Here is a 19,831-nt window from a genome sequence, read left to right on the forward strand (position 1 = left end):
ACATTGTTTGTGATCAGTCTTTAAGTTATTCCATATTTTTATCCCACACACACACACACACAGAAGCTTTCACGTGTTGTTCGCACCAGTGGTGATTTAAATATTTTATAGTCTAATAAATTAATCCTGTTACAGTGTTGTGTTTGTTGAGGTACTTCATACCTACAGGTAATTCAATTAAATTCAAGTTTATTTATAAAGCGCCAAATCAGGACCAGAGTCGTCTCAAGGACCTTCACACAGTAAACATTCCAACACAGGTCAGGTCATTAAGCCAGTTAGTAAAAGGTTTCCTAAATAAGGAACCTAGCAGGTTGCATCGAGTCACTGACTAGTGTCAGAGTCTTTACAGACTCCCTCATACTAAGCAAGCATGCAGTGACAGTGGAGAGGAAAACTCCCTTTAAACAGGAAGAAACCTCCAGAGAATCCTGGCTCAGTATAAGCAGCCATCCTCCACGACTCACTGGGGATGGAGAAGACAGAGCACACACACACACACACACACACACACACACACACACACACACACACACACACACACGCATATCTACACAACATATATACAAAGTAGTGTTTCTATGGTTACATTGTGATTTGTTAAAAAATATTCTATTTAAACTTTATTGTACAGGTCCTTCTCAAAAATTAGCATATTGTGATAAAGTTACACAATACAATACAACACAATACAATAATACTTTATTAATCCCAGAGAGAAATTAGAGTTTCAGTACACACAATTCTGAGATCAGACATACATACATACACGACAATAATTGGTGACTGTGGTCATTCGTAACCCGAGTTGCGCTACCGTAATAGATCAAGAGGGTTTATATGAGGATAGAGTCTGGGGGAGGGAAAAAAGGCACTTCAGAGTTACTCTCACCCGAGGGGGTAGCTTTGCTATACAAAAAAAACACCCAAGACTGATATGCACACACTTCAGACATTACACAACATAAGTGTCCACTAGGTGGGGAGGTAGGGTTGGGACTCTCCTCACTTCGGTGCATGCAGCCACATGGAGCAGCGCTTATCACCTCCGTTTGGACAGGGGAGGGGGATAATGGGTTAGAGGGCACAGTGACTCCTAGATACGGTTCCACGGCCTTCACCGATCACAGTCCCGCCCAGGCTGTGATAGGGAGAAAGAGTTGCCTAGCGACTGCAGCATTCCACATTTCTTCTGAGGGGGGAGTTTTTACTTCAGCCTCACAGGCTCAAGGGCACCAGATTCAGATAAGAATTGTTTTGGGACAGACAGAGATAATGTCCTCTCTGTCTTAGACTTCTGTTGGTCATCAACCCCTCTAGATCCAATAATGGCGTAATTAATCTATCCCAATCCGTGCTGATTCGTCCACAACTCTGTCCTTGATGGAGTCCCCCTTCTGTGCCAGAGCCTGAATCTCAGCCAAAGTTCCAAGCTTACGACTCACCTCGGCAATTATATGACTTATATGTGCGGTCAAAGCGTGATGCATTCCATTCCTGAGCTCCGGGATTGAGCCAATATTCCTCGAAAGCTCGTTAATTTTCCGGTAAGCCAGGTAACCGCTCAGGCCAAACAGCAGGAACCCCGACACCAAAACCACGACTATCCAGATATCTTCAGAATCCTCTACAGACAGTTGAGAGAGGCAGATCAGGTTCCACTGTTTCCAGGAGTCCATGATCTACCCAGCTGGCTCTGTCCCAGAGGGGCATCCGGGAGCCCCTTCTCCCGTTCTCATCGTTGAAAAAATTTTGTCAGTTGCATTGAGTGACCAGCTAACCAGATCCCTTTTTAATAATTTCCAGTTTCCAGAAAAAATGCAGAAGCGCCTTGCACACAAGACAGGACAAAGAGCCTTGGGATAAGAGGGAGGGAGAGGAGAAAAAAGCGACTGTACTCTCCAAGAGCCGGAAGACAAACAGCACTCTGGGAACCGCCTATTCGTTCAGAAATGTCTTTCTGTAACTTACCCTCTTGCTTGAGGGTGTCAATGATGGCCTTCTGGACAGCAGTCAGGTCGGCAGTCTTACCCATGATTGTGATTTTGAGTAATGAACCAGGCTGGGAGGTTTTAAAAGCCTCAGGAATCTTTTGCAGGTGTTTAGAGTTAATTAGTTGATTCAGATGATTAGGTTAATAGCTCGTTTAGAGAACCTTTTCATGATATGCAAATTTTTTGAGATAGGAATTTTGGGTTTTCATGAGCTGTACGCCAAAATCATCAATATTAGAAACAATAAAAGGCTTTAACTACTTCAGTTGTGTGTAATGAATCTAATATGTATGAAAGTCTAATGTTTATCAGTACATTACAGACAATAATGAACTTTATCACAATATGAGAAGGACCTGTAGTTATCCTAGTGAATCTATAGTTAAACAGGTAACACATTCACAGGCAGTAGCACATTCAATGTCAAAGAGAGTAAATTGTTATTATCAGGAGAGGGAGAATGTTTTGAGTGGTTAGCAGCAGTGTTCAAGCCGATGGCCCCCTCCATGAGGCCACCACAGCTCAGCATTAGGAGTCATTTTATAATTTGTTGACGTTACAAACAGTTTTACAATATTTAAAGTAGCCCTGCAGGAAATTATAACTGATTAATTTCCTTTCCATTTCAGAAAGCAACAACCTACAATTTTATGATTGCATCCATTTTTACTTTCTCTCTTCTCAAGGCCAGTGAAGACACTGGTGACCGACCTTTTGTACCCCGGTGATCAAAAGGAGAGTTTACTGATGCTAATACCTTTCTGCTGTGGCAGTTTAATGGGTGACACACTAATTAATCTGCTAGAAATGTTCAACATGATGTTTCCTGGCATGATGCCATCCACACATTAGCTATTTCACAAAGAATTGGGACGGTCATCAACATCTGAAGTACACTTTTATTGTGAACAGTGTTCAAAATACCTTGGCATGAAGCCAGGCGGACACTGTGCAACCATTTGACTTTTTTGAGCCAATTTTCCCCTCGTGCAACATTCTTTGAAACCAAGGCGAGTTTTGCATTGTGTGTCATATACAGGGGGTCTCAAGAGGTGATTAGCACCTCACAAGCAGCTTCCAAGCAGCAATCATGTGCTTGCATGAATATCAGGTGTGTTTGATCTTTGGCTAGTCTTTCGTGAGGGTCTCACCCTGTTGAAGCAGCGCTGTGACCCAAAAGTACCAGAACCGCTCACACAGTGCATGTGCCAACCTGGCTCCAAAGGTATTTCTAAGTCAATTCAATTCAAGTTTATTTATTTAGCGCCAAATCACGACAAGAGTCGTCTCAAGGCACTTCACATAATAAACATTCCAAGTCAACACTCGTAGTTTCCTTTCATTTACTTACTCCGCACACAACGAGGATTGTCAAGAAAGAGAAAACGTGAAACATTTTTACTTCTTCATTTTCATCTTCCATCTCCAACCCCCATAAACCAAGCCCCCACAATGCGGCTCCTAAATTGAGCCCAACCCGGAAGTACCATAAATTGCAGTTCCGGCCTCATCCACTAGGGGCTGGTGTCAGAAGCAAGCAAATCCTCATTGACTCCCATGTTAAAAATACCAATTTCACAGCAGAAATAAACATGTTTACAGCCTGGTACCAGAACATGTTTTTGGTTTTAATGATCTAGTTTACACTCATGACAACTCTGAGGGGGGTGAATGTTTTTTCTCACTCTTCTGTTTAAGTGTATTAAAAGCCTAAAATTCTGTATAATTAATGAGCATCAGACCCACGTGACCACAGAGCTAGCTCCGTGGAAAGGCCTCAGTAGAGCCTCGGTCTGGCCTGGAAACTGCTCCAGGATTTTGAGTCTCTGTGTTTGTGTATTCTTGTTTGGATATTATTTGTGCAATTGTTGGACAAAAGGACTTGCTGTGGCATTAACTGAAATGAACCCTGAAGTTGACTGGCAGCCAGTGAAGCTGGAGGAGAAGCGGGGTGATGTGGGTGTGTTTGGAGGACTTGGTCAGAAGCCGAGCACAGGCGTTCTGAACCACCTGTAGACGGTTCAGGGAGGTTCTGCTCAGACACGTGAAAAGAGAGCTACAGTAGTCTAAGCGTGAGGAGATGAAGGTGTGGAGAACTGTCTCAAGTTCAGAGCGGGACAGAATGGGACTTGTGTTGTTGAAACAGCTGCAGGGCTGCCAACTCTCATGCACTGAGCGTGAGACACACACATTTGACCCTCTTCATACGCTCTCATGCCACACCTCCAATCTCTCACGCTAAACCTGCGCCTGCGCTCCCCAAACGCGCATCACGCACAGTGCTTACGAGAAAAAAACAGATGATATTAATAATAGCATTAGCTACTGAAAGACATGCTCACAAACAACACTGAAGTAATAATTTAACTGGTGTTATTTCACACACATAATCCCATCTGTATAATCCAAGCCGATGTGCTTTTTTCTGCTCTGGTTGTGAGATGGGCGGAGCGGTGAGCTCCACCTGCTGTTGATGGGACGGGCATGCCCGGTTCTTTCCCCCAGAACCGTGAGCTGCAGCTGCGCGCGCCGCCATAATGACATGCTTAGAAATGCTGCCGCGGCGCGTCGCCAGCCGGTGTTGACGGAGCTTCAGTCCTGAATGTTTCTCCTTTGTTTTCACTCATTAGCCACAGATCCTCGCTCACAGCAAGCTGGGCTTTCTACTGGGGTGACTCACTCACATGTTCCCTCTCCTACATCAGTTGGTGACGCAGTGAATTAAAACATTAGGAATCCTAGAATTTTAATTCACCACTTCACCTGTTTGTTTTTCCTGTTTGTGAGACGAACAATCTATACCAGGTTACTGGTACAGAAGCCTGGAAAGGCCAAAATTCCTCAAACGTTTTTTCCCTACTGGCTGATATGAATGAATGAATATAATGGAATAGAGTAAATGTTATTAGGCCCACCGTGGGGACATCCACTCATTACAGCAGCACTCACACTTAGAGACACAGATCACAGTAAAACTGATTCCAGCTATGTTTGCTTTGATAACTGCAATAACTTCATGCTGATGAACACATGAACATAATCCTGTTTAGTGGATGCAACTACATCAATGAAGTTAGCTTAACATGATAGAATTTTTTTCTTGGCAGGAAATAATAACTGGTAATATTATGAATGACATGATATTGCCCACCCCCCTAGATGGAAATTAAATCATTCATTATGATTAAAAGTTCCGGGAGATCGACAGGCGGATTGGTTCGGCGTCTGCAGTGATGCGGACTCTGAGCCGATCTGTCGTGGTGAAGAGGGAGCTGAGCCAGAAAGCCAGGCTCTCGATTTACCGGTCGATCTACGTTCCTACCCTCACCTATGGTCATGAGCTTTGGGTAATGACCGAAAGAACGAGATCGCGGATACAAGCGGCTGAAATTTTCCTCCGTAGGGTGGCCGGGCTCAGCCTTAGAGATAGGGTGAGGAGCTCGGACATTCGGGAGGGACTCGGAGTAGAACCGCTGCTCCTCCGGATCGAAAGGAGCCAGTTGAGGTGGTTTGGACATCTGGTCAGGATGCCTCCTGGACGCCTCCCTGGGGAGGTGTTTCGGGCATGTCCTGCCGGCAGGAGGCCCCCGGGTCGACCCAGGACACGTTGGAGAGGTTACATCTCCAATCTGGTCCGGGAAGACCTTGGGGTCCTGCCGGAGGAGCTGGTGGAGGTGGCCGGGGAGAGGACGGTCTGGAGCTCCCTAGTTGGGATGCTGCCCCCGCAACCCGGACCCGGATAAGCGGAGGAGGAGGACGAGTTCCATTTGTGACATGTAGCTGTAACTCTTTACTGCAGACAGACAGACAGACAGACAGACAGATAGACAGATAGATAGATAGATAGATAGATAGATAGATAGATAGATAGATAGATAGATAGATAGATAGATAGATAGATAGATAGATAGATAGATAGATACAGTGGGGCAAAAAGTATTTAGTCAGCCACCGATTGTGCAAGTTCTCCCACTTAAAATGATGACAGAGGTCAGTAATTTACATCATAGGTACACTTCAACTGTGAGAGACAGAATGTGAAAAAAAAATCCATGAATTCACATGTTAGGATTTTTAAAGAATTTATTTGTAAATCAGGGTGGAAAATAAGTATTTGGTCAATAACAAAAATTCAACTCAATACTTTGTAACATAACCTTTGTTGGCAATAACAGAGGTCAAACGATTACTATAGGTCTTTAGCAGGTTTGCACACACAGTAGCTGGTATTTTGGCCCATTCCTCCATGCAGATCTTCTCGAGAGCAGTGATGTTTTGGGGCTGTCGCCGAGCAACACGGACTTTCAACTCCCTCCACAGATTTTCTATGGGGTTGAGGTCTGGAGACTGGCTAGGCCACTCCAGGACTTTCAAATGCTTCTTATGGAGCCACTCCTTTGTTGCCCGGGCGGTGTGTTTGGGATCATTGTCGTGTTGGAAGACCCAGCCACGTTTCATCTTCAAAGCTCTCACTGTTGGAAGGAGGTTTTGGCTCAGAATCTCACGATACATGGCCCCATTCATTCTGTCCTTAACACGGATCAGTCGTCCTGTCCCCTTAGCAGAAAAACAGCCCCAAAGCATGATGTTCCCACCCCCATGCTTCACAGTAGGTATGGTGTTCTTGGGATGCAATTCAGTTTTCTTCCTCCTCCAAACACGACGAGTTGAGTTTATACCAAAAAGTTCTACTTTGGTTTCATCTGACCACATGACATTCTCCCAATCCTCTGCTGTATCATCCATGTGCTCTCTGGCAAACTTCAGACGGGCCTGGACATGCACTGGCTTCAGCAGCGGAACACGTCTGGCACTGCAGGATTTGATTCCCTGCCGTTGTAGTGTGTTACTGATGGTGACCTTTGTTACTGTGGTCCCAGCTCTCTGCAGGTCATTCACCAGGTCCCCCCGTGTGGTTCTGGGATTCTTGCTCACCGTTCTCATGATCATTTTGACCCCACGGGATGAGATCTTGCGTGGAGCCCCAGATCGAGGGAGATTATCAGTGGTCTTGTATGTCTTCCATTTTCTGATAATTGCTCCCACAGTTGATTTTTTCACACCAAGCTGCTTGCCTATTGTAGATTCACTCTTCCCAGTCTGGTGCAGGTCTACAATTCTTTTCCTGGTGTCCTTCGAAAGCTCTTTGGTCTTGGCCATAGTGGAGTTTGGAGCCTGACTGTTTGAGGCTGTGGACAGGTGTCTTTTATACAGATAATGAGTTCAAACAGGTGCCATTAATACAGGTAACGAGTGGAGGACAGAAAAGCTTCTTAAAGAAGACGTTACAGGTCTGTGAGAGCCAGAGATTTTCCTTGTTTGAAGTGACCAAATACTTATTTTCCACCCTGATTTACAAATAAATTCTTTAAAAATCCTGCCATGTGAATTCATGGATTTTTTTCACATTCTGTCCCTCACAGTTGAAGTGTACCTATGATGTAAATTACTGACCTCTGTCATCATTGTAAGTGGGAGAACTTGCACAATCGGTGGCTGACTAAATACTTTTTTGCCCCACTGTAGATAGATAGATAGATAGATGATAGATGATAGATAGATGATAGATAGATAGATAGATAGATAGATAGATAGATAGATAGATAGATAGATAGATAGATAGATAGATAGATAGATAGATAGATAGATAGATAGATAGATAGATGATAGATAGATAGATAGATAGATAGATAGATAGATAGATGGATAGATGGATAGATGGATAGATGGATAGATAGATGGATAGATGATAGATAGATAGATAGATGATAGATAGATAGATAGATAGATAGATAGTAAGTTCAGGGGAGTTGAATGTTAAATTTTCCTCACAAAAAGAAAATTTGTATTAAACAAAGGTCAGTTCCCTCTGTAAAGTCAGACATACAGAAGAGGATTAGGGCAACTGAAAAAAAAGAAAAGAAAAAGAATTCTGACTTTTTCCCCAGAATTCCGTGTAAGAATTCTGGGAAAAAATTAAGAATCCCCCCCCCCTCCCCTAAACGGTCGGCGAACTGTCCGCTCCCGACCCCATCTCACTCTTTGGAATGTTCAAGAGTTGGCAGCCCTGCAGCTGATCCTGTACATTACATCTTTGCCAAATCCCTATAAGCGATATTAAAAGAGCTGTCATGAGTAACCTTAGTCACACTACCACAACTACTACAAGTGATGTAATAGACCTCTTTTGCCATTTCGTTTATTTGTATGACTTTGTGGAAGGTTCAGGAGATAAAATAACTTCCAGGTAAATTTTTATTTAAAATAAAAAATTTACATGTAGTATATAAAAGGCCTGTGGATGCCAGTATAAAACAAGTCTGTCAGATCTGGTTTCAAATAAACCTTGCTAAAAACTTGCAGGATAGGATTTGCAAACTAAATATTATATACATATTGCACTTATTAATATGAGTGAAATTAAATGTACTACTACCTAAGTATATCATTCAAAAGTATAAATACAAGTATGATCTAAATATACTTGGACTTTTAGTATACTTTTAGTATAAGCCAAGTATAAGTAATAAACTTTACTAAGTAAAACTCCAAGTAAGTATACTTAGAGTAAACTAAGAGTATACTCTCATATTTTTAGTTTACAATTAGTATACTTTAAGTCAGAGGTGGAAAGAGTACTAAAATGTTGTACTTACTGTAAGTACAAGTATAATTACTTTCATGAAATTTTACTCAATTACAAGTAAAATTACCTGCCTCAAAATGTACTCAAGTAAAAGTAAAAAGTAGCTTATTTCAAATGTAGTCAGAGTAAAAGTTACTTAGTTACTTTTTTGACTGTGCAAGGACGGGCTCTTCTGAATAGTTAAAAAAAGACAATGGGGTATAAATGTCAAAGTGGCCATTTTTTTTTATTAAATGAACAAATATGCATATTGAAGTACAAAGGCAGTTACACTGCAAACTAGTAACATAAATTAGGTTATAGTCACAAGCCCATGACTTTTCCCTGAATGCTTATTTAGAGCAGCTGATTTTTAAAGTTAGCAGAGTTCATCTTTGGTAGTGGGTTCACTCACTCATTTAAAGATATCGGCCAGAGGCAAAATTCGTTTGAACAGCATGTGTAAATGTGTATTAAAACCTCAGATGAAAAAGGTTTTTGGATTTTGACGGCTGGAATTGTAAGAAAATCTGATGTTTGTGACCGGCGCAGGAAAAACAGAAACAAACAAAGGGTCTAAGCCCTGGGCAGCAGTTGACGTTTCACAAGGAGCTCTGCTGAAACAGCTGTAGTAAACAACGCCTGGCTCCGCTGTTTCTGCGTTAGCGTTATAGCAAAGAACATTGAACATTGTGTCATCAGTCAGATGTAGCTTCTGAAGCCTCTACTAGTCCATCAGATTTGTTTTTTCTCTGGGATACAGCGACGAGAACGGATGTTAGATTACTGGAGAAGTTCAACCGAACTTCGACCCCGCCAGCTGGATATCACTACCAGAGGTGCAGACATGTTTTAGACCGTTCGACTCAGAAGACCTGCAACCTGATTTGGACATAGAGGAGGATTCTGTTCATCTTCAGAACCAAAATCGGTACAGTTTGTTTACTTTTCTTAAATATTTCATTTCTGTGCTCCACTGGAAGCTCTAAGCTGGCAAGTTCTCAGCTGGTCTTAGCTCCATCATGTGTCCCAATATAGTTCAGTAATCTACAGTTTTACTGCTGTGTGTATTTATTGACATAACTCTGGAAAATATTTAACCAACAATTTACCAGAATAAATCTTCCTGATGCTGGAGTAACTCCTTAGCTCAACTCGTTGTTTGCACTAATCCAGGATGTCATGGAGGTTCTAATGTTGAAATATAGAGATCATCCTTTAGATTATATCTCTGTGTGTGTGTGTGTGTGTGTGTGTGTGTGTGTGTGTGTGTGTGAGTGCGTGCGTGTGTGTGTGTGTGTCGTAGCTTTCCCAAAGGACTTGTTCTTTCCTTACCGGAGCGAACACGGTTAGTTTTGCTGCAGTCATGCTAACGGGACTCGTCTGGAGTCCAGAAGTAGCGGTGCGGTTCTAGATGGATTTATAGATGTAGGTTATTATTTTAGATCAGACCTGTTATTTAAAAATGCGTGTAGGACACAGACACATGGCTCAGACCTTTTGCTGCAGCTGTAAACACAATTTTACGTAATAATTAGGAGCATCAAAGTAAACAAATAACGGTGATTCACAATACTAGCATCAGCAGCTAGCTTGTTTTACGTGCTGGAGTGACGTATGCGAAACACAGTTCTTCACTGTCTGGAGGAGAGGATTTGGATTTTCTGTAATGATTTATGACAAAAGTCCCTAATAAAATAAAAAACTGGACCCAGTACATGTTGATATAGATAATAAAGTGTAGTTATTTTGCATTCCTACAATTTTAATGCCGAGCCAATACCTTTAACCCTTCACCACTGAAATCAGTTTGTTCATTCCAGTCCTCCTAAATAATCCTCCAATCATCCAACTGGAATCCTTAAGGGTCCCGTAACGTCCATCCTGTCAGAACAGGCCGTGGGAGCCCAGGTGTTACTAGAACTAACGGTGTCTCCTCACCAGTGTGAGCCTCCAAACTGTGAAGGTTGGTCTCCAAACATGAACTTTAAATTCATGCATTTATCTCCTCTTGTAACACTTTAACATGTTTTAAAAGGCTTGTAACATGATAAGTTACACCTCCCAGACCAAAGATAGGTCCAATATAAGATAAAACCTTATCATAAACACTGCAGAGATTTCATTGTTTATTAACTACAAGTTATTTTCCTGAGCCATTACTTCAGCCAAGATATTGGATGCATGGATTTGATGAAACCATGCTGTCTTATACAGTCCTACACACACACACACACACACACACACACACACACACACACACACACACACAGCAGCAGCAGCATGTTAGAATCATTTGAATGACTAATTTAACTACATTGAACTGCTTTTGTAATAATTTAATCTCTTATTCTGGAGTAAAATAAAGAAACAAGCTAAATCATCACATATCTGTGGCATCAAGAAGCAACTTCTGAGTTCAGACACAGGGATGGAGCACAATGTTTACACCTGAACAGTATCAGGATGTTTTAACTCACAGAGGCCTGCAGGTCTTCTGTTTTATGAGCAGAGCGCTGATAATCGGCTTCTTAGGAGCGCTAAACGTAATTTTGCCACTTCCGTGCGCGGTATGGAAACACAATTCAAACACGGAACCGAGTCTGGTTGCCGAACCGAGCAGAATTCTGATGACATCACACCGGTGCACGAAGGTGCAGGTTCCAACCCACAGGAGAGGAGGGAGAGAGGAGGTAAACAGCGAGTGGATCACAGAACTTTTGTTTTTGAGCAAAACTGCGGTAAAAATGGCTGTTTGTCCTCATCATAAAGCGTGTAGCCCCCCCCTCCCTGGTTTAGACGTGGTGCTCATGCAGGTGTCTCTTTCTGTTCCGACGCTGCTACACGTACTATTTTTAATTTATTAAGCCTACAATTTATTTTTACTCAGTAACGGATATCATTTAAAATGTAGCAAATTACAATTCTTTTTTAAAAACTTACTCAAGTAAAAGTAAAAGTACAGATTTTAAAAACGACTTAAAAAGTATAAATTTACAAAAAAGCTACTCAATTACAGTAACGTGAGTAAATGTAATTCATTACTTTCCACCTCTGCTTTAAGTACACTTGCATTTACTACTTTTTGGTAAGGGCAGTGCTTAATTTGTAAATCAAACATTCCCGGAAAGTAAATGCTGCTTGAGGTTTTGACAAGTAATTAAAATTGCTATTGGCTAGATTGCTACAACATGTGCCGCACCAGTGAGGTGAAGTCACTGGAGGACAAAACAGGTGATGTGCTGCGCTCCGCAGCAGCGAAACACATCGGGCACAAATAAAAGACAGAAAGCATAAAATGTACGTCATAAACAGACATAAACAATTGCAAGTAACATTTTTTTTTGAGGTGGCGACACTTTGAGAATGTTACTGTGGCCGTGCTCAAGACGCATCTGTCTCATGCCCATCAACGATCAGAGCTCTGCGCCTCTCAGCTCAAAATAATCCCTGGAGAGTTCACACAGATAATGTAATATGAGTAGAACCAGGGTCTTTTTCGGGCTCCCCCTGGGTGTGGAAGTTCAGGGCTTCCAGGGGAGCGTCATCCTCTTGGGTGAGCCGGGCTCCCTTCAGCTCACTCGTAATTCGAACCCTGAGTATAGCACAAGTTGGTCGCGTGAGTTGCCAGAGCCTAGCATACAGTTGCCGGAATGGTCCTTTCAAAATAAGACAGGTTCCGGATCTTGTTCCAGCAAAATCCGGCTCAAATTAAGCCCTTGGTAACGGGATACTGATCTCATCACCTCAAGTAATATGTGTAAGACCATCCAACAGTGCAATTCATACCACATAAGCACTGCTGCAGGACTGTTGTTGTTTATTCCTTCTGCATAATCTGTTTTAACTCCCATCTTTTTCACTCCTGCCAACATTTGTTCACTATTTGTGTTGCTATAAACCAGCGGTTGCCAAACTTATGTAGCCACGCTCCCCCTTCTGTGTCCCGACCATGTCAACGCACCCCCAGCCCCCACACCAGGGCGTGGCTATGGGGCTATGCATATGTATATATTTATAGGGTGACATTTCCATTTCCAAAAAAGAGGACAGGGGACCTGTGCCTATGACGTCACGCTATGGCAACGCCACATAAACCACATTGGGACCTTTTTTTTTTCAGGTGAAGAGCTTAAATTAATATCGAATTCTGCCAATAAAAGGGCTCTAAAACAATTCATATGTAAATATTTAGCATATTTATTGCAAAATCTCATTTTCCTGCTGCTTTAGTGCTGCAACAACATTATGTAGCGTTGTTAATCTACATAACTAGAATTTAAGCTGTTGCTATTCAGCTTTGTTAAATTCTGAGAAAGATCAAACGAATTGGCAATGAAACTTATATCATATATAGATATCCACGGATATTTATATAATCGATAGAAGTTCATACACCATCTGGCTTGGTCTATATTTAATCAAAAGATTAATATTTAATTTAAGAGATTTGAATTAATAGCAAAAGTTTATTAATTAATTCAGAAGATCTAAAGAGATCTTTGCTCGTTCAGTGACCAAATGTACACCACTCTGTGTTTTATTTCAAAGAAGAGTCAGTTTAAAAGTTAAGAATTTATTACTAACAATTTAAAGATGACAATTTAAAAGACAATTAATAAATGACAATTTATAACAGCTTTGGTATTAAAACTTGGTATTAAAGCAGCCTGTGTCTGGATGAACTAAAATGAAGTGTGTGTTTGGGTGTGTGAATTAGGTCTCAGACAGTTTCTATCTCAGAGAGAGAAAATGCGTTCTGGGTGAAAGAATTTGGTTTGCAGATAAGCTAAATTATTTCTTAATAAACAGGCATCCAGACGCAATCTGTGTTCTACCTCACCGTTCAGACGACCCTCTGTTCAGATCCGGAGGTCAAGGGAGGACGTTGATCAGCCTCCGGGTACTCGGTCCGGCAGGGTAGACCAGTGGTACTGACTCTCTGGTCCTAGAGTTGCCGCAGGTACACAGGTGGATGGTTTGCGTCTTAAAATGAACTCTGAAGGAGTTTTGCGTCAGCTTTTCTGTTGAAGCAATTCTATCGGCGTGACAGAAGAGCTTTAGTAGAGGTTTCGAACGGCCGACTCGATCCTCTGGACTCTCGTGCCATGGAGAGAATTTCGTGAGCTCAAGAACTGAACTTGAACTGAAGAGTTAGGTCTTAAGAGACGGCCGGTAATCTTATTCTAACGAATGTTAGACGTGTTAGAGGGTGGGACTTAGCATACCTCAGAACACGCCCTCCCAAGATAGAAAGCTCTGGTGTTATGGAACAAAGACACGTGAGTGCAGTTAACCTTAACCTGATTACTGTGTCCTGCATGGTGTGTGTAAGTGCACATGATCTTCTTGTCACTGTTAAACATTACTGATTATCATAAATAATAATTATTATTAACCAAAGAATAATAATTCATTCCAGTAGTTAAATACATTTATAATAAATACTCCTGAAGACCCTGCTCTTCAGAGAGCATCTTCTTAAAGAGCAAGTCACCCCTTACAAGAAGCGTACTTCACTCCCATTTCATGTTTGAAAAATGCAACAAATGCTGTTGCCTAGCAGACCGAGAGGGTGGAGCCACTAACAAATACACACACTCACGACATTGTGACATCATAATGTACTAGTTTACATCATAGCATACCTCTTTGCCAATAGCGGTGACAGATTTAAATTCAAATGCAGTGAAGAGTTTTTACCTGAAAACGGCACAACACTGACAGTTTCAGGCAGAATATTTAAATTTGAACTAAAATGCACTAAAGTGCAAAACTATTGACGACACGTGTCTGCAGCACAATCAGACACGCATTTATATTGTTTATCAGAAAAAAATAGTTGATTTGGGGGTGACTTGCTCTTTAACTAGCACCTTGCCTGCACCCGTCCCCCCTCTCTACTGTCCACTCCTTGTTCCCTCCTCTCCATGACTGACGTCAATGTTGTTGTTGTTGTTAGCCTCAAGGGCAACATGCCGATTATCACTTGTAAGTCGCTTTGGACAAAAGCGTCTGCTAAATGCATAAACATAAACATAAACATAATGAACCTTGATGACTATTTATGAACATTGTAATAGACAGTGAAAAGAGTTTATTAAAAATGATTCTTTTAAATCTTGAAGTGTCCTTCGTCTTGTGGATGGAACAGCAGTCAGATAAAGGCAGTCAGATGAAAGATGGTTTACAGCAGACTTTGTGTCTCCTGTGATGGATAATCTGTAGATAGAAGTACAGCCAGGACAGCTCGACCCAGCTGGGAAAGTGTGACCTTTGGGTCACCAATGAGGCCGTTCATGTCGCTACAATTATATTAAGGGGAAATTATTATACCTTTTGTTTTACTACAGCATCGGTAAGCTTCCTGTGCACAGATTATTAAGGACGCTTGTTTCAGCTGGGAGATTAGACGATAGGATCAATGATAAAAAAAAGGTTTGTCACAGAATCCATGAAAACTTTCAGAGAATCCACAAATAGTGGCTTTCAAACGGTTTTGTTACTTTTTGCAAGTTTAGAAAAGAAGCAGATGACACAGCATGTATGAACATTTAGTTTTTCATCTGATAATATTAGAACATGTCAGTAATGTCTGAGGGGCTTTTATAAACACTGTATAGCTAATACTCCTGGAGAGGGTATGAATTACACAGAGGCTTCTGGGGAGCCCAGTTATCGGGGTGGGGGTGATCTGTTTTGCCTTGGCCCCCAAAATGCCTGGGTGTGTGACTGAGTTTTGAAGGTGATCTGAATTGTATCAGATGTATAAATATTACATGTGTTTAACTTATTGTTTTATAAAACGTGTAGTGGAAATTAATCTAACTGCATTTAGTTTTCTTGTTTTTGTTGAACTATTTTCCTGTCCTGTCTGTCTCTCATCTTCCTGCATCTCCTCTAAACTCTCCAGAAAATCTGCTGCCTGGGTTCTTACTTTTTCACCTCATCAGTTACTTCTGAGCAGATCAAAGGGATCTCCTGACCGCAAAGCGGAGAGCGCGTTTCGATGCTGCGTCAGTGAGGTGAAATCACCGCAGCACAGGTGATGAGCTCCGCAGTAGCAGAGCGCTTCAGGCACAAATAAGACAGAAAGTAGAGAACATGTGCGGACATGAACGATCGTGGGTTAATTATAGTTTTTTTCATTGAGCCACTTTGAGAATGGACCGTGCGCTGGACGCAGCAGCCTGGAGCGCACCAATGATCAGCGCTCTGCCGCTCTCTGTGCTCAACGCTCAAAAGAACCCCCGGTGCACTGAGTCCATAAATGATATACTATAGGTAGAAATGTTTTTTCCAGCTCTCCCTGGATGTGTAGGATATCCAGCCCCCCCATTATTCGATCCCTGCTCCTGGATGAAAACCGGACAATTTCATCGATACAAGAACCCCCCCAGACACCCCGGACAGAGAGTGAAAAGTGGACATGTCCAGGGAAAAGAGGACATATGGTCACTCTCTCTCTCTCTCTCTCTCTCTCTCTCTCTCTCTCTCTCTCTCTCTATATATATATATATATATATATATATATATATATATATATATATATCTTAGGGCCGGGACTTTAACGCGTTAATTACAATTAATTAATTAGGAAAAAATAACACGTTAAAAAAATTTACGCATTTAATCGCAGCTTGCATTTCAAGCACGGCGGAACCTTTGTCATTGCACGACTTTCCTGTAGACAGAATATCACTGACGCACACAACAATGCACAGTGCTAATGGCTACTAACGGAATAAAAACAGAAAGAAGTCTTGCTTGGACTGATGCAGGATTTAGGAAACATGTCCACCTCTTTTCTTAACTTGCAAGAACAACTTCCAGACAACAACGGAGTCCGTGTCGCGGACATTTTTCAGAGATCGTCTCTGCTGCGGCTGCCCGGTGGCACCGTAAACTTTACAAAAGTTGCGGTAAGCTATATTTTTAACATTTACGTAACATCTGTGCAGCGCTGAAAGCACCAGACAGAATAATTCTGTGCCCTAACAGTAGTTTATGAAAGTAGTTAAACAAACGAGAGGCACCTGGCTGCCGCTGGGAGAACGCTCCGTGTTCTCACTACTCTGTAAACAATCACAAACAACGTGTCTTAAAGTTGAAAACAGAAGTTTAAGTTAAAACAGAAACACTCTGAAACTTTTCTGATGATTTTCTACACAATTCTGTCGGGGAGTTATACGTTTCTGAGACGAGTCTCTGTCTAAACATCACATGCATTACTATCATTAAGCAGCGAGGTGTGTTGAAGCTGTCATCAGCTAAGGGGCGGATGCTTAAGTGCATCAGGGGCAGCAAGAAAGTTGTGATCAGGCTGGAGATCACACCAGATTTGCTGCTGCAGGTGTGAATCTGCGGGTCTGCAGCATCCCCTTCTTAACGTGACAGCAGGACTTCCCATGTAAGGAAGGTCCGCTCACCTGTTCGTCAGATCATTATTTCCTCGCCATGATCTTTTATCTTCCCATCATCCTCCAGTCATCCAACTGGAACCAGTTAGTGTTCCTGATCATTCTCAGAATATGCCACGCCTGCTCTGGTGTTAAAAGTTAGTACATTTAAGTCCTAGATCATATTTGTGCCTGTTCTACTGTCATTTTGAAGGATTATTATTTATATGTTTTACTACATTATGAGTAGAAATGCTAATAAAAACTCCCAATTATACAAACAAGTGAAACTGGAAAAATTAGAATCTGGTGCAAAGTCAAATTTATTTCAGTCATTCAACTAGACAGAGAGACTATTTAAAGGCCCAGGAACCCTTTGCAGGTGTTTTCTATTTGTAATTATACATTTTTGTTGATTTGGGTCTTGTTTCATATCACACAGTGACATTTGAATAATTAAAATGCATTTATTTATTAAAAGCTTTAGTTTACAGTAATAACCATGTCTAATGTTTGATTCTCTGTCTCATAATTTTAATTAAAAGTTTTACTTTTAGAGCACATTTTCCTGAACGATTAAAATGTGATTAATTGAGATTAATTAATTACAAAGCCTGTAATTAATTAGATTAAAAATTTTAATCAAGTCCCAGCCCTAATATATATATATATATATATATATATATATATATATATATATATATATATATATATAGTATGAGTTATTTAAGGCAGGGATTCCCAAAGTGGTGTGCGAGCTGCCGCTAGGGGGTGCGCGAGGTGGAAAGTGTAATGGCTGCGGAGCTCAGGGAAGTCTGTCATATGTCACCATTAGCCTAGCCAGAAACTCATTTGTGGGTGGGCCAAAGAAAAAGTAAGTGGGCACAATAAATGTAATTGAAAACAAGTATATTTTTGCGCGCGTGTCCTCCACATGTGCCCTAACGTCATAATAACAATGCGCCGAGCTTCAGCACTCTGGCCTGCGCACGCCGATATGTTCTGTATTTGATCATTTTTAACGGTGTTGGAGGAATCTGAAGGTGGTGAGTCATTCTGGCAGATTGTAATTAACACCTGTCTCATGCAGGTGTTCTGACGTTGTAAACCTCACACACAGAACATTGTGGATGTAACTAAATAAATCAAGAAATGATTCCCATTCAGGCTATTAACAGCGCGCTGAAGATCTGAAGTTCAGAGTGCGTCTGTCAGAGGTCAGACGTGTTCCAGCGGAACCACGGCTCACGGGTGCACAAGTGAGCACATCTGGGCTGGGCAGAAGTAGTTTTACAACATTGGTTTAAATAGCGCCGATAACGAGACGCGGTGACTGGAGCGGCTCATGGAGCTGTGCAGCGCGCGCGCACACACACACACACACACACACATAGATTCAATAAGCGCGCACGCTGCACAGACTCCGGCGCGCCGTCAGACTGAAGGCAGAAATGAGCGCTGCCTCCTCTGTGATAAAAACTTTTAAGAGGTTTTATAACATTTTTCTTTCCAGGTCAAAGTAAGACATTAGCTTCTATTTTGGGATGACGTATTAAAGTCGGGTCCGCTCCAGCCAGTGACTCCTCATGAACCTGACTACAACCCCTGTTACTGCAGCATTTGTTGTTCCAGGCAGCGGATCGCAGATTCAGACACACCATAAAACAGCAATAAGTCGGTCTGAGGCAAAAGTGAACATCATGGCTATATCTTGTCCCCTATAGACATTTGATTACGCACAAGTAGGTGATCAGCTCAGGTTTATGCAGAGCAGAAGGAAGGAGAGCGCTCTGGTTAAACGTTCCTGCTTTAAGAAAACCGTTAAATTGCATTGTTTATGTGCTACCTGGGCACTCTAAATATTTATTTAATGTTAAATCAAAGGAAATTGTAATGGTATTGAATGTTTATTAATTACTATTTAAAAAAATGAAAGTGATGGGGAAAAAGGTCGATCATATTTTTTTTAACCCTGACTGTTTAGCTTGACATCGGATGGACATATATATAGAGCCATGCCCTGATGTGGGGGCGGGGGGGGGGGGGGGGTGCGTCGACATGGTCGGGACATAGAAGGGGGTGCGCGGCTAAATAAGTTTGGGAACCACTGATTTAAGGCGTTCCCATGAGATACTGAATGCGTGGCCACGACATAAATACGTGAGGGGTGTGTTCCTGATATCGACTTTCCTGAAAGGATCTTCTATTAAAAGCCCCCAAATCGCTAACTTTTAGCTAATATTAGGTTTTATCATGAGGCCACTGATTTTATTTTAAAGAATAATAATCAGTTGTTTAATTTAATTAATCACATCATCCAATATCGCAGGCGATGCTTCTTTTTCTTTCAGCATCAAAGACTATTGTAAATGAAGTGTGTGTCCTCCCTTTTGTTGTTTGTAGTGAGTGACTGGCTTACTTTCATGTGTTTTAAATTACGTATTGGTGTATGAACTGTGTCATGCCTGACTGCGCATCTGTGAACCAACAAACTGCACATAACGGTCAGAGGCGCACCTGTCGGAGCAGTTCTGACAGAACACCGGCTCGTTCCAGCGGGGTTAGCCGACAGGCAGGCTGATATTTGTTTGATATGAAAAACATTTCCTGTCTAAAACCCTTTTGGGTTCAATTAAATGTTCGAGTTAGATCTGAAACAGACAGCGCTCTCTCCCAGCACACCATGAGAATATTATCTTAGGCTCTTAGACTCACTCCGAGCTCCCGCAGCCATTATACTATTCACCTTGCGCACCCCCTAGTGGCAGCTTGTGCGCACCACACTTAGGGAATCCCCGCCTAACTGGAAGAAC

The 19,831-nt window shown here is 41.8% G+C and overlaps 1 protein-coding gene across 1 annotated transcript in view; it reads left to right on the plus strand.

Annotated features, from left to right (window-relative positions):
* LOC129154661 (AT-rich interactive domain-containing protein 3A) overlaps positions 1-19,831 on the plus strand; it is a 90,400-nt gene that overhangs the window by 68,129 nt on the left and 2,440 nt on the right. The gene's annotated exons all lie outside the window — the stretch shown is intronic.

This window comes from Nothobranchius furzeri, chromosome 17 (assembly GCF_043380555.1).
Source record: "Nothobranchius furzeri strain GRZ-AD chromosome 17, NfurGRZ-RIMD1, whole genome shotgun sequence".
NCBI classification, from domain to species: domain Eukaryota; kingdom Metazoa; phylum Chordata; class Actinopteri; order Cyprinodontiformes; family Nothobranchiidae; genus Nothobranchius; species Nothobranchius furzeri.